Source organism: Coccinella septempunctata, chromosome 4 (genome assembly GCF_907165205.1).
Source record: "Coccinella septempunctata chromosome 4, icCocSept1.1, whole genome shotgun sequence".
Lineage (NCBI taxonomy): Eukaryota > Metazoa > Arthropoda > Insecta > Coleoptera > Coccinellidae > Coccinella > Coccinella septempunctata.
Window position 1 is genome coordinate 37,432,907 of NC_058192.1, and position 13,081 is coordinate 37,445,987.

General features: G+C 39.4%; 1 protein-coding gene across 1 annotated transcript in view; it reads right to left on the reverse strand.

Moving 5' to 3' along the window:
• LOC123312496 (cytoplasmic aconitate hydratase-like) overlaps nucleotides 1–13,081 on the reverse strand; it is a 198,723-nt gene that overhangs the window by 111,078 nt on the left and 74,564 nt on the right. The window lies entirely within an intron of this gene.

The following is a 13,081-nucleotide window of genomic DNA, read 5'->3' on the forward strand; positions in this document are numbered from 1 at the left end:
ATGTAATCAATCAATCAATCAATGATCGAAGTAACATTTCATTTATGTCAACATTACACATTAAGCATGGATTTCACAAAACTCCCATTGTCCGATCAACAATATGACAGTCCCTCGGTTTCCTAAACCAAATCACTGTTACTTTTGCATTTCTGAATATTTGGAAGGAGTATCAATTGAGAATCATTGAATGGAGGTGTATATAGATCATAATTGGATGCCAGAATGATATTCTGAATGCTCATGACTGAATTATCAATTGCAAAGAAATTGACGTTTATATGTCAAGCAAGCTTTGATTCCCAGATCAAGCTTTGTGAAACCGGGGATAAGGCTTACATTAATTGTGAATGAACTGTAAACAGTGAATTATTGATTTGAGACTGTAGGCTTCACAGTTTCATTTTTTCCGAGTACATTCTTGATATATCATTTCATATTTCATGTATTTTCAAGTGAAATAGAAATTTTTCATATCTCTTTTCTTTCATTTCACAAATCCTATCACTATTTCAATATTACAATATCTTTGAAAATGGAGATTTAGCAGAGTGGGAATGGGATTGAAGAGCAACAGAGAGCAAATTTTTCTTGGGATGTGCCAGAATTATTTTTTCTTCAGAGTTATGGGTGTATAATAATAATGAGGAAAATTTTTCTTGATTGAAATGTTCATTAAGCTTTCATAAAAAAACTATGCTATAATGAGTTTTAATTAATTGAGGGAATAATAGAAAACAGTGTGTAATTGTAACATTAAGATACGAAAAAGAAGAAATTAAGAATAATACAAATAATTATCAGATACAAACAAATAAATTGTATGATGACTGTAAGTTTCAATTTTCACAATGGCTTGGACCAGGACCGTCAAAGCTTCGGCGGGCCTTGGTACATAAAGAAATTACAGGCCCCCGTTGGTTTTAGGTGTTAGCATTGTATAAAATACAGGCCGATTCTTCCGAATCGGCTCGGTTTAAAATATTCAGTAAGGGCGATCCTACGGGAGGGGGGATAAAGAGGGTAATTACCCCTCCAGAGCCCACAACGATTTCGATTTCATTTATGAAAAAACTGAGAAAAAACAATATTATATAATAAAATGAAAAGAAGAGATTCCTTGTAGAATTTTAAGAGAAAAATATGCCAGCTCTGGACACTTGCAAATCATGTATTCAGCTGTTTCTGCTTCTGATCGACAGAGACTACAAATCTCATCTCCTGACTCACCCATACGGTGCAAATGATATTTGTACCGACAGTGCCCTGTCAGCAGTCCCACCATCACCCGAGGCTCAGCTCGTGACAACTTTAGCAGTTTTCTGGTGTAGATCGGTGAAATCATCATGAATTTCTTTGACTGAGTAAGTCCAGGAGTGTTTCTCCAGAGGGTTAGTCTGTTGTTCAACTCCCATTGTTGGATCCCATTTGTATTGGTACTTTCCGAGCCCACAGAAAGGCTAAGGTCCAGCAGGATGCTCTTTTGCAAGTTCATCGGCTTTCTCGTTTCCTTCAACAACACTATATAGTGCCCTGGGTACCCATATATAGTAGAGTCACTTTGTTGTCTCTGGCCAGTTGCTTTATGGTATTACGGCACTCCCATGTCAACAGAGATCTCTCTGGCAGTGTGATTCCAGGGACCTCGGCGTGGCCTGGCTGTCCTTGGTGATATAGATATGCGCACCTTTGAAGTTCATTTTAAGACACTCCTGAGCGCATACGTAAACAGAGAATGTCTAGGTCAGACATGGGCAAACTTTTTGAGGGGAGGGCCAGATAAAATGAAAAATTACCAATTCACTATCACCTCTGCTGTGGAGTCTGGTCATGGACGATCTTCTGGAGAGGCTAACGGCAGGTGGCTTTTATAGCCCTGGCATACGCCGATGACATAGTGGTGACTGTGAGAGGCAAGCTTTTTTTTTCTTGGTGTAGCAGGAGGAAAATCTGCAAAACAGACGAATACATCCTCTTCTGAGGGGGAACAGTGTGGGGATTCTCACTCTCTGAGCTCGAGACCCACTAAAAACCCTTAACTGCTTCTTCATAGGTTTCGGGCATTTTGCCTATTAACCAGTTGACTCTTATGGTTTCTGGACTCTCACACGATCATAGTCGTGTTGATAGTTGTATGCTGCCTATAGCTTTTATAGGCTAAGCTCTTCTTTCGTTACATTTAAATCCTGAACTGATCTCTCGGTCTTCGGTGGTAGGTTTTTGACCTCTTCAAGCTTCTTCCGTTGGATCGTCGTCGACTAATCTTCGTAGTTCCTCATTTGGATATTGTTTGGCTTTGTCGAATATCCTTTCCGCCTTTCTCTTCATAAATTCAGTAACTGGTTCCTATTCCACGATTTGTTTGTTCCTAACAAACTAGGGTACGTACGTACCCTAGTATCATCGCCATTCTAAGGAGTTTATTCTCAGTGGCCTGTATTCTCTTGATGTGGGTCTTGGCTGCGAAGCCCCATGCCACCGATCCATATGTTAGTTGTGGTCGCGCAATAGTTTTAATCATCGTCAACTTGATGTTCTTATTCATATGACTTCTTCTGCCTATGAGTGGATAAAGTTTACTCATTGCGGCTTTCGTTTTATCGACAGCACATTTGATGTGGTTTTTCCATGTGAGTCCTTTGTCAAGCGTCACTCCTAGGTATGTTGCTTCATTTTTCCATTCAACCTCTTCTCCATCAACTTCAAGGTTTTCTTCCATCCACAATCTTCTCTTTTGCAGTGATATTGCTTGAGTCTTTCTTCCATTGATTTGGATTTTCCATTTGATGCACCATTTGAGTATTTCATCTATGCATGGCTTCCTGAAGTCTCCGTTGTATGATCTCTGGGCGTCGATGTCTGAACGCTATTCCTGTGTCATCTGCATATACAAGGTGAGCATATTTCTAGCATTCTTCGGGATATCATAAACGTATATTACGTAAAGCAGAGGTCCAAGTACCGATCCTTGAAGCACACCCGCTTCCAATTGTCTGGTTTAAGAGGTTGCTCCATCTATCTTCACATAAAAGTTTCTATTCCTCAAATAGTTCCTTATAATCTTGCATAGCTTGGTCGAATATCCTGCTTCTTTCATCTTGTAGATTAGGCCTTCGTGCCATACTCTATCAAAAGCTCTCTCGATATCCATCAGAACTAATCCTGTGGCCTGTTTGGTCTGCATTCCTTCGGTGACGTATTCTATGAGCCGTAGTAATTGGAGTTCAGTCGAATGTTCTCGTCGAAATCCAAATTGTTCGGGTGGAATTATCTTCAACATTTCTATTTTCTCATTCAGCCTTTTGGCGATAACCCTCTCGACGATTTTTCGTAGTGCTGATAGTAGGCTGATTGGTCTATAATTTTGAGGAAATTTCCGTTCCTTTCCAGGCTTATTAAAAACTATCATTTCTGCAGTTTTCCATCTCTTTGGGTAGAATTCGGTCCTCATCACTCCATTTTTTATATTCGTCAAGGCTGCTATTCCTTTTCTAGGCAATTTCTTCAACATATAATTCGTTATTCTATCTTCTCCCGGCGCTTTCCTGTTTTTCAATTTCATTATGATCTCTCTGATTTCTGTTGGTGAAGCCGGTTTTGGAATGATGTCGGTATCCATCATCAGTTATTCTTCTTCTAGATCTTCATTGTCATCATAATTTCTGTAGTTTATTCTGGCTTCTCTCTCAATTGAGTCGGCAAGTGCTTCGGCTTTTTCAAGTCTCGTATATACCATTCCGTTTGCTCCATGCACTGGAGGTATAACTGTCCGTTCTCGTCGTAAGCGTTTTTGCAATTTCCAAGCCGAGTGATCTTTTGTATTCAGTTCACTTAATCTCTGGTGCCATCTTTTATTACGCAGTTCTGTTAAAGCATTTTTCAATATCTGACTATGCTTTTTCAGTTTCTTCTTGTCTTCTTCTCTTTTTGTTGTTCTGTAGAGTCTTCTGTTCTTTTTTATAAGTTCCTTTATATCCCTAGGCGTATCTCCATGTGAATGTTTCGGAATTGGTTTCCTTATTCTCTTGGTGCTTTCTTCATAGGCTTCTTTTATTTGATTTTCCAATTTTTCAACTGCTTCATCTAATTCATCTCGGGTCTTTATTCGGGGAATTTCCGTGATTCTCTCCTGAAGTAAATTCTTATATTTCTCCCAGTCTGTGTGCGATCCTTGGTTTGTGTCTCTTCATCGTTTCTTGGGCCATGTCCCACTATGAATTCTATGGGATTGTGGTCTGAAGTTCCGTCTTCTATTGTATCAATGCTGATTTCTTCAGTGATGTCTTTCATTACGACAATGTCCAGTACATCGGGTAGTCCATTTACTCTTGGTATGTAGGTCGGTATATCAGGTCCTATCACAACTGCATTAAGTTTTTCAGCATAAATCTTTAGTCTTCTCCCGTTGGTATTTTCCACCCTATTGTTCCATTCCTGCTGCAGAAACAGCAAAGGCTGGCCTGTGTTGGTGCTAGGGGAGCTATCCATACATCTCCTACAGCAGCGCTTGAGGCCACACTTGATCTGCCTTCGCTACACTTACATGTGAGGAAATGTAGCCTTCTAGAAGCAATAAGAACATCCCTTAACGGGAATCTCCTACACGAAAACTGGGTTGGACATATGAGGATATTGAATCCACTGGACTCAAACCTCTTGGAAAAACCATCGGATGTTATACCAATCATTTTCGATTTCGAAACGCCCTTTGAAACGATTAAAGCTGACCGTCCTACTGCAATATAAGTTTCCTAAATCGTTTGGACAAAAAGTCATCCACGTGGTTTACTGATGGATCAAAAATAGGCATTGGCATTGGCGAATATGGACCTAAAATTGAGGATCTCCAAAGCCCTGGGAGGTGAAACCTCTATTTTGAAGACCTAGACACTGGCTGTTTACGTATGCGCTCAGGAGTGTCTTAAAATGAACTTCAAAGGTGCGCATATCTATATCACCAAGGACAGCCAGGCCACGCCGAGGTCCCTAGAATCACACTGCCAGAGATCTCTGCTGACATGGGAGTGCCGTAATACCATAAAGCAACTGGCCAGAGACAACAAAGTGACTCTACTATATATGGGTACCCAGGGCACTATATAGTGTTGTTGAAGGAAACGAGAAAGCCGATGAACTTGCAAAAAGAGCATCCTGCTGGACCTTAGCCTTTCTGTGGGCTCGGAAAGTACCAATACAAATGGGATCCAACAATGGGAGTTGAACAACAGACTAACCCTCTGGAGAAACACTCCTGGACTTACTCAGTCAAAGAAATTCATGATGATTTCACCGATCTACACCAGAAAACTGCTAAAGTTGTCACGAGCTGAGCCTCGGGTGATGGTGGGACTGCTGACAGGGCACTGTCGGTACAAATATCATTTGCACCGTATGGGTGAGTCAGGAGATGAGATTTGTAGTCTCTGTCGATCAGAAGCAGAAACAGCTGAATACATGATTTGCAAGTGTCCAGAGCTGGCATATTTTTCTCTTAAAATTTTACAAGGAATCTCTTCTTTTCATTTTATTATATAATATTGTTTTTTCTCAGTTTTTTCATAAATGAAATCGAAATCGTTGTGGGCTCTGGAGGGGTAATTACCCTCTTTATCCCCCCTCCCGTAGGATCGCCCTTACTGAATATTTTAAACCGAGCCGATTCGGAAGAATCGGCCTGTATTTTATACAATGCTAACACCTAAAACCAACGAGGGGCCTATAATTTCTTTATGTACCAAGGCCCGCCGAAGCTTTGACGGTCCTGGTCCAAGCCATTGTAAAAATTGAAACTTACAGTCATCATACAATTTATTTGTTTGTATCTGATAATTATTTGTATTATTCTTAATTTCTTCTTTTTCGTATCTTAATGTTACAATTACACACTGTTTTCTATTATTCCCTCAATTAATTAAAACTCATTATAGCATAGTTTTTTTATGAAAGCTTAATGAACATTTCAATCAAGAAAAATTTTCCTCATTATTATTATACACCCATAACTCTGAAGAAAAAATAATTCTGGCACATCCCAAGAAAAATTTGCTCTCTGTTGCTCTTCAATCCCATTCCCACTCTGCTAAATCTCCATTTTCAAAGATATTATAATATTGAAATAGTGATAGGATTTGTGAAATGAAAGAAAAGAGATATGAAAAATTTCTATTTCACTTGAAAATACATTAAATATGAAATGATATATCAAGAATGTACTCGGAAAAAATGAAACTGTGAAGCCTACAGTCTCAAATCAATAATTCACTGTTTACAGTTCATTCACAATTAATGTAAGCCTTATCCCCGGTTTCACAAAGCTTGATCTGGGAATCAAAGCTTGCTTGACATATAAACGTCAATTTCTTTGCAATTGATAATTCAGTCATGAGCATTCAGAATATCATTCTGGCATCCAATTATGATCTATATACACCTCCATTCAATGATTCTCAATTGATACTCCTTCCAAATATTCAGAAATGCAAAAGTAACAGTGATTTGGTTTAGGAAACCGAGGGACTGTCATATTGTTGATCGGACAATGGGAGTTTTGTGAAATCCATGCTTAATGTGTAATGTTGACATAAATGAAATGTTACTTCGATCATTGATTGATTGATTGATTACATCTATCTATATATCGTGAGCATACAATCATAACCCATTGCATTCTGAGAATTCCCCTAAGTGGACTTGATAGGTTTTTACTGTTGAATGTTAGACTATTGAGGGCTTGATGTAAATTATGAAGGTTATAGATCGCTTGGAAAGATGGTTTTGGAGTTAAAGATCTTTTACAGGTGATAAAATGGCATTTTTCCAAAAAAAAAGGGATTCAGTGGGTTTTGATTGTTTGCCCACGATATATTTTTTTGATAATAAGCATAACAATGTTCAACATCCAACAATGAGTAAAGCCACAGTATGAGATAAAGTTTTAGTAGAGTTTAATGTGACGGGATACCACACAATCTGGTGTATGATAAAAGAGCTCCAGTAAAAGACCCTTTCTCCCTAGCAGTGAATTGTACGAATAATAACTTTTCACGAAATAAGCTGAAATATTTTATATTAAAAGGCATCTTGCGGGCCAAAATTGATTCTTCCATCAGTATTCATATATTATCTTCTTTGGGAAATCATATTTGAGGAGAATGTTATAACGTTTTCATACATTGTCTCTTGTAATCCATATAATTTAATCAATTCAAGAAAATTCTGCATTTTCTTGAGGGATTGAAAGTGATAAGTATCGGGAACTCGAGATTGCAGACTCTCACTGACCACTTCAAAAACAGATACTCATTCTACTCCTCAATAAAATGTATTGGTTTAAATCACATTTGATTATCATTTAAAATTTTAATTTTGTTATTTGAGAATGCTCCAGATTTTTGAGTATTTCGATCATCTAATATTACCTAAAAAAATATATATATAAATGAATAGAATGGTACTTGTTCTGTACAATTCGTTCGATACCTACTTTTATTTTTGGAAAATGGAAAGTTTGATGTACCCAAAAGAAGAACTCTTAATGCATGTCATCATCAGATTGCTTTCAAAGTATCAATATCAATGGTCTCATTTAATTAGTGTAATAATTCGAATAAAAATCAGAAAGTTTCCGGCTCCGACTGTAACGGTTATGTAAATATCAACAAACAGGTTAGGTTATCTATGGTCAGCTGTCAGCTGTACAAAATTTAAAATTAAATCCCCATATTTGTTCCAACTTGTACAATCATATCAAAAATCTGTGCCTAACTTCTGTCAAACTTCATAAATGGTTAGACAAAGATGACAGACAATTGTCCTTTGGTCAGTCGGCCAATCAGGAGGTAGTGGGCGGTATTTTCTGGCGAGTGATCCTTCGGGGCAATACATTTTCTGGGCACTGATCTTTCGATTCAAAGAGTTTTCGGGCGACCGATCCCTACTCCATGTTTGTATATTTTTGAGATGTCTGTTTATGTCTTCAAGAATCGAGCTCTGTTTTCGACCAATGATCTTATGCGTGAGATATCCACAAGGCAGGATAAATACCTCCATATTCCCTTCTGTAAATATAATGTAACCCTCAATACGCCGAATTATATGGGAAGAAAAATTTTCAATTCACTACCTGATGACATTAAAAGTATCCGTAGTGAAGTAATTTTCAAGAGAAGTCTTAAGAGCTATATCCTTAACTGTTTTTATAGATTGAATGATTTTTTGAAATTAGTGTAATAGGGTGCACTGTTACTTGTTTGTCTTTTCTATGTACTTTTTTATTAGTATAGTATTCTTTGCTGTATACCCCAGCTGATTGGTTTTACTGACAATTTTCTACACAATACATGTATGCATTGTCCATGAAAATAAAGTATATTATTATTAACTGTACAGAGCAAGCGCAATTCTATTTTAGACTAGTGAAAATCCATCTTCCCATTAAAAAAAAAATAACTTTGGGTCAGAGCTTGGGTCGAGCACGCCACTGGATTCTACGTAAAAAAGTGCCTGTATAATGTTTTCGTTATCGCTATCTTTCCAATTTTCGCTTATAACTCGAAAACAAAAGTTATTGTCCATAAATGACTACTACTCTTCTTAGTTTCCTCTTCTTAGTTCTCTAGTTTCTCAGGAAGCCAGAATGGGGTATCAGATTTTGTCTATCTTCTTTAGTCGAAATTGATTCCTCACATAACTCTTGGTGAAACATGATGAATTGAATTGGATAAAAACGAAGAGAAGAAAACACTTCTGACTTAGTTTCACAATTTTTAATTAAAATATTTGTTGACACGCGTGTTTCGGTTTTTATCCCATTTTCAGAACAGTTTTGCTGTTAAAAAAAGATATTTCATAAATATCGAAATCGCGTCGGTTTGGGCGACACAGCTGCCGGGTCGCTTCAGCGACAGAAAGGTGATTGAGAATCAAATCGGAAAAAGTAGCATAGAATTTCGTAATTGATTAACAATTAAGCGCTTAATTTGGATATCGTATCGCTTCAGTGTGCACTGGAGTGTTGCGAAGATAAAAGTTGCATCGGGCGATAAAAGATTGCTCATGTTGCATCGCTTGTCGTATCGCTCCAGTGAGAACCGCGCCTAAGCACTGGACTTGTTGGAGATGCAATGATAAACATTTGTCATTGTCCAGGGAAATGGATTTTTATGACTTAAGCCTTGCGGCTTTCACACTCCTCTCCAGAGGAAAATTCACTTATCCCAGATATCTCAGATATCAAAAGGATTAAGCTCTGTTGGAGCCCTTTCCAGGTTTTCGGGCTCGTGGTGGTGGTCGGGTCCGGACCACCCGCACTTCCTGTCGGAGCAGACGGTGTTCCTCTGCATTCCCCATGTACTTGCGTACAGTTCTCGCCGTTCCGAGCAGTACCGCCTTCTGCATGACTCTATAGATATTTTCGTCCAACTGAAGTTTCCTCAAGTTCTCTAGTAGTTTCTTCGGTATCAGGCCTGTAGATGAAATGACAATAGGGATGGTCTTGATATCTTTCAGCTTCCACTGTCTTCTGGTCTGTTCCTCGAGATCTCTGTATTTTGAAATTTTTTCAGTGTGCCTATCTAGAAGATTGTTATTATTTGGAATTGCCACGTCGATGAATAGTGCTCTGTCCTCATCCTTATTGAGCAATATGAGGTCTGGTCTATTGTGGGTTATTTTCCGGTCTGTGAGAACCGTGGGATCCCAGTAGAGCTTGTGATGTTCATTTTCCAGCACAGCATCCGGATGGTAATTGTAATAAGGAACCTTTTTAGAAGTTAGAAGTTGGTGTTTTAGTGCCAATTCTTGATGAAGAATCTTGGCAACAGCATCATGTCTATTTTTGTACTCCGTGCCCGCGAACTTCTGACATCCCCCGGTGATGTGCTGGATAGTTTCATGTGTCGCACAGCCATAACGACAGCTATCGTCCGCCACTGAGGCATCCTTGGCGATGTACTTCATGTAATTTCTTGTTGGAATCACCTGATCCTGGATGGCGAGCATGAAGCCCTCTGTCTCAGGAAACAACCTTCCGGAAGTCAACCAGTAGTTCGACGCAGATATGTCGACGTAATCATGGTTGACCTCGTTCTGGTGCCTCCCATGTAAAGGTTTGCCAATCAGTTTCTGCATTTTACTTTCTGCAGAGTGTTCGACGGTTTCCAAGTGATCCTGTTGTAGCTTTAATGGTGTAGAACTATCAGCAACACAAACTACTCGATGGAGTTCTGACGAAGCTGCCTTGCTCAAGAAATATTTTCGAAGTCCTTCAATTTCCTGGGACATACGGTTGGACAAATCAACAATTCCTCTACCCCCAAGATGTCGTGGCAGCTCTGTCCGTTCTATTGAGCTTTTGGGGTGATGTTTATTGTGTTTAGTCAGCATCGTCCTTATTTTTCTCTGTAAAGCTGCTAAATCGGTGGTCGTCCAAGAGATAATACCAAATGAATAGCTCAGCGCCGAGCAAGCGTAAGTGTTAATCGCTTTTATCAGATTCTTGCTGTTAAGACCAGTTCTCATTATCCTCCTCAATCTTTGGGTGAACTCCTCCGTTAATTCTTTCTTCATCTGGGTCTGATTGATTTTTCTTGCCTGTTTTATGCCTAGATACTTGTATGTGCTTCAATTTCTGCACCTTCCCTGAGTTTGAACTTACCATCTTCTATTTTTCCTCTCGTTATGTTTAGCAGTCGACATTTTTCTAGTCCAAACTTCATTTTGATGTCTTCCGAGAATCCTTCCACCATTTTCAGCATCAATTGCATTTGTTTTTTGGTAGATGCGAAGAGTTTCAAGTCGTCCATGTAAAGGAGATGATTCAGTTTCATCATAGTTCTACTGCCGATCTTGATGGAAAATCCGTAGTCCGTAGAATTCAATCTATGAGACAAGGGATTCAGGGCAATGCAGAACCACAGAGGGCTCAGCGAGTCTCCTTGGAAAATTCCGCGTCTTATTGGAATAAGTCCTGTTGTAATGGAGCAATCTGCTGCTTTCATTTGAAGACTAGTACGCCAGGTTGACATGGCGTTTTTCAGGAACTTAACAATATTGGGATCCACCTTGTAAATCTTCAAGATCGTCAAGAGCCATTCGTGAGGTATAGAATCGAATGCTTTTTTGTAGTCTATGTACGCAGCGTAAAGATTCCTTCGCTTGGAGAACGCGTGATTGCAGATAACTGAATCTATTATTAGTTGTTCTTTGCACTCTCGGCTGTCTTTGGTGCATCCTTGCTGTTGCATGGCGATGATGTTATTCCTTTCGCAATGGTTGTGAATTCGGTTTGAAATGCACGATGTGATTAATTTGTACATCGTTGGAAGACATGTGATTGGTCGGTACTTGGATGGGTCTTCTGTATTCCTTTGGTCTTTAGGTAACAAGTATGTTGTGCCATGTGTAAGGAATACTGGCATTCTTTCAGGATTTCCAATGACATCATTTATTGCGGAGGTCAATTTGTCATGCATGATCCAAAGTTTCTTGATCCAGAAGTTCTGTAATCCATCAGGCCCAGGTGCTTTCCAGTTGTGCAGTCCTCTGATAGCTGATTTTACTTCTTCAATTGTGATCATGTTATGCTGCATTGGCTCATATTTTATAGCTTCAGATTTTTCATCTTCAATCCATCCGGTATCTCCATTGAACTGAGGTTTTGTTGATAATTGTTCGGTCCAGAATTGTTCAATGGCTTCCTTTGGTGGTAACTTTCCATTTTCTCCATCCGACGATGTGAGTGACCGGTAGAAAGATTCTTCCGACTTTTCGAATGAATTATTGTCTCTTTTCCGGCTATAATTGCTTTTATATCTCCTCAGGCGTTCTGCATACAGACTTAATTTTTGCTTCAGAGTGTCGAGGCAATGGTGAGCTGTAGCATTCTCCGTCTCTCGTTCTGTGTGTGTCCTGTTTCTATCCATGATCTCTTTGGCAGCTTTCACAACCTTTCTTCCTCGATTCCCGTTCAAGTACTCCGTCAGTCGTCCAATGTCTCTTCTTAGCCTTTCTGTTCTGTGTTGAAGACGTTTCTGCCATGCTGGCGCGTGTAATTTGTGTAATTTTGGACCATCATTGTTCGTTCGGCGAATTTTTGCCCCCATGGTTTTCGCTGTCGTCAGCGCTGCACAGTGAAAAACCAGATGCAGATATTCCAATGAACTTCCGTTTTGTAGGTATTCAGGTAAAACGTCCTTATTCAAGATGTCGATTATAAGTGACAGTTTCTTGGATGTATTGAGTCTTGGAGGTGCTACTCGATGAAGAGGATCTGTTCCTTCCAGTTCGGCAAAGTATCTCCTCATGTCAGAGTCAACTTGTCGGTGGAGCTCTTCCCTATCGTCCTGGTGTTCAGGCTCACTTGCGTTGCAAGGTGGACTTTCAGTATCAGTTTCTTCTGCCTGTTGTTGCCCAGGCATGTGAATTTCATCAGAGGTGTTGGTGTTATTCTCTATTGCAGGCGGACGCTGAAGTTCTCGTTTAATTGCGTCGATTCGGGCCGTTGGTATTAGTTCATTATTATTATATTATTATTACACTACAATAAAGGTGGAGGTTAAACCTATGCACTCAATACAGAACTAATATATATAATGCATGCTAGAAAGTAGATGAATTTAAGCACTTCTCTATTAATCGTACATGTTCTTGAACTTGTTGACATTATCAGCATTCACCACTTCATTCGGGAGACGATTCCAAACGTCGAAAATTCTGTTAGGTCTGAAGTTCATCCGGCAGGTGGTTTTGAACGATTCCTTGGCAAGTTTGAAACTATGCCCGCGAAGATGGTTTGTATTTAAAGGGAATAAATGTTCAAGGTCTACACCAAAGAATCCATGCGTAGCCCTAAAAGCCACTATCATGTCACCCCTGGCACGCCGGTCTTCAAAACTGGTCAGCCCAAATAATCTCATTCTTGCTTCGTAGCTTGGTCGAGAGAACCAGGAAAACGGGATTCTTGTGCACCATCTCTGGATAGACTCAAGAAGCTGTAAGTCAGATTTTAGAGCTACCCACCAAACTGGCCCGGCGTACTCCAGAATAGGCCTCACGTAGGTTGTGTATAGCAATTTGGCAGTCT